The 3099-nt window shown below is 39.4% G+C and overlaps 1 protein-coding gene across 1 annotated transcript in view; it reads right to left on the bottom strand.

The window, feature by feature from the left end:
• The window catches only part of LOC102754581 (chromosome unknown open reading frame, human C12orf4), a 55579-nt gene that overhangs the window by 2136 nt on the left and 50344 nt on the right, over positions 1 to 3099 (bottom strand). The window lies entirely within an intron of this gene.

The raw sequence follows: 3099 nt of genomic DNA, 5'->3' as shown, positions 1-3099 counted from the left end.
CCCCCCCCCCCCCCCCCACACACACACAGAAAGGGCTAGGATTATGGGGGAATCTTCAGAACACAAGTTAAAAACTGTCGTTTTATTGAACTAATATATCGTAATTTATTTAAACAGCCCCTTATAGCTAGATTTCTATTTTTAAATAACATTGCAGCGAATATATTTATGTATATGTGTGAGTATACATATCTATCTGTATTTTTTTATTTACTGATTGATTTGAGAAAGGGGAGACAGAGAGACTTGTTCCACTTATTCATATACTAGAGGCCCAGTGCACAAATTTGTGCATTAGTGGGGTCCCTTGGCCTGGCCTGCAGGACAGGTTGAGAACCGCTGCCTTAAGGGGTCCTGGACTGTGAGGGGTTGCAGGCCAGGCTGAGGGACCCCACCGGTGCACAATTGGGGCAGGGGAGGGATGCAGGAGGTTGGCCAGCCGAGGAGGGACCATGAGAGGCCTCCAGGACATGTCTGGCCCGTCTCACTCAATCCCAATAGGCCCAACCCTAGCAGCAAACTAGCCTGCTGGTTGGAGCGTCTGACCCCTGGTGGTCAGTGCATGTCATACGGACTGGTCAACCGATTGACTGTCTGCCCCTGGTGGTCAGTGCACATCATAGCGAGCGGTTGAGCGGCCTTAGCATATTATTAGCATATTATGCTTTGATTGGTTGAATGGCCGACCAGACGATTAGACAGTTAGCATATTGGTTGATTCTTGTATGTGCCCTGACCAGGGATCAAACCCAAAACCTTGGTGTATTGGGACTATGTTCTAATCAACTGAGATGCCTGGCCAGGGCTTTATATCTTGTTTTTGAGTAATTTCTTGGTATGCTTATAAAATTTAGGTCCTTCCCCTAAAAGTTTTTTCAATTTACATTAGCCATTAGCAATGTATGCACCATCCAATTTCATCATATGTTCACTAGCATCTGGACATTTAAATATTACTTAAAATATTATTCGACATTATTACTAATTTAATAGATCCAAAATTGCATTACCCTGAATGTTTTTTAAAAAGAGACTTTATTTTTTGAAAGTTTTAGGTTTACAAAAAAATTATGAAAATGATAGAGAATTTCCCTATAGTCTCACGCCCAGTTTCCCCTACTATTAACTCCCACACTCATTACTATTAACTAATATATTAATATATTACTAAGAGTGAGGCCATTTAGCAACCTATCAAGAATAAAGAGAACAGATTACAGCAAACAATAGCAGGGAAAAGTCTTTAGCAATTCTAATTCACTTCGGGTTTTTGGGACAGAATGTCCCCCAAAAATGTATACACACTTTAACAGTTGATAGCTCAATTTTGAAAATGAAATGTATTTTAATAAACACTGCCTTTATTCATTTTTGGGACACTATAAATACATATATATGAGTTACTACAACTGAATTCTTTTCTACACTGTGAAATAATAGTTTATGAAATTACAGAAATTCTGGTCATGATATTTAAGTGAAATAATCAACATATATACACACACAAATAGAAGACCTCATTTTAACAAATGACATGAAAAAAATTAAGAACCTATAACTTCACTTAGGAAATGTTTTCCAACAAATAAATGCTGTCTCCCTATCATTTCAGGAGCCAGATGAATTGAAAGCCATAGAAAGAAGCAGCTGTAGAATTTGATCTTGCAATTACCCCATGTACCTTTACTGAATATAGCCATAATATTGTCATATTGTCATGATCTCACTAAAGGGTTTCTAGTCGCTGACAATAAAAATAAAACCCCAAATACATTTTTATTCTTTGTACTGAGTGCATTGTCTGTTTTCTTTGTAAATGCAGTAGTACAATAAAAAAAATCATCCTATAACACCCCCCCAAAAAAAAACACACACACTATCGCTACATTACTATTAACTAAAATCCACAGTTTATGCAGATTTCCTTCGTTTTTACCTAATGACTTTTTCTGTTCCAGGATCACATCCAGGAAAGCATATTGGGTCATTATGTCACCTTAGGTTTCCCTGCCTGTGAGTCTCTCACTTTCCTTGTTTTTGATGAGCTTTGAGGAAAACTGGTCAGATTTTGTAGGATGCCTTATCTTGGAATTTAACTGAGGGTTTTGTGATGATTAGACTTGCGCTATGGATTTTGGTAGGAAGTCTACAGTGCTTAAGTGTCATTTTCATGGCATCATACCAAGCGTACATACTGTCAACAACATTTATGACTGTTGCTATTGACTTGGATCACCTGGTACAAGTACTGGTAGTGTTTTTTATGTTTCTCCATTGTAAATTTATTCCCTCCCCCGAACTTTCCACACTGAACTCTTTGGAAAGAAGTCATCCATTGTGTGCAGCACACAGTTAAAAGGTGAAGGTGTTTTTGTGCTCCTCCTTAAGGATGGAGTATGTACATAAATTATTTGGACTTCTGCATGGGAGATTTATTTACTCTTCTCCCCTCCCTTCCCTTCCCCTCTCTTCCCCTCCTTTCCTTTCCCTTCCCTCCCTTACCCTTTTCCCTCCCCACCCTCCTTCTTTTTTTTAATCCAATCATGTTTAATCAGGAGGGACTCATGAATCTTTACTTTAGATGTTGAGTTGTAATTCAATGATTATTACCAAAACTTTTCTCAATCTTATTCTGGTTGACCTTTCTGGCATAATTCCCATTAATGACCACTCCCTTTTTTCATGAAATTTGCCAACCCTTCTTGGGAGCTGATGTGTCTTATCCTAGTTCTTGACCAAACTCTCAAGGTCTTTGGACCTCATGCCTACTTACTGCTATGACTCCCTACCTGGTTTCCTGGACTCCAACCCCCTCCAAAACACTGATTTGGCTAATTTAAGTACATTTGTGATCATATTATATTCCTGTTTAATAACTTATAATTGCCTCCTATTGTCTCATAAATAATACCGTATTTGCCGGCATATAAGACGATTTTTTGGCCCTGAAAAATATGCCTCCAAGTGGGGGGTCGTCTTATACGCCGGGTACACTTCAGATAGACTGCCCATAGTGCTTGCCCCATGCCATAGTGGCCTCCCGATGCCCGCCCACTTCATTCCACATACCGTTCAGGCATCAGCAGCGCTGCTGGGTGT

Source organism: Myotis davidii, unplaced genomic scaffold, assembly GCF_000327345.1.
Source record: "Myotis davidii unplaced genomic scaffold, ASM32734v1 scaffold1373, whole genome shotgun sequence".
In the NCBI taxonomy this organism is placed as follows: domain Eukaryota; kingdom Metazoa; phylum Chordata; class Mammalia; order Chiroptera; family Vespertilionidae; genus Myotis; species Myotis davidii.
This window is presented reverse-complemented; position numbering and strand designations above follow the sequence as displayed.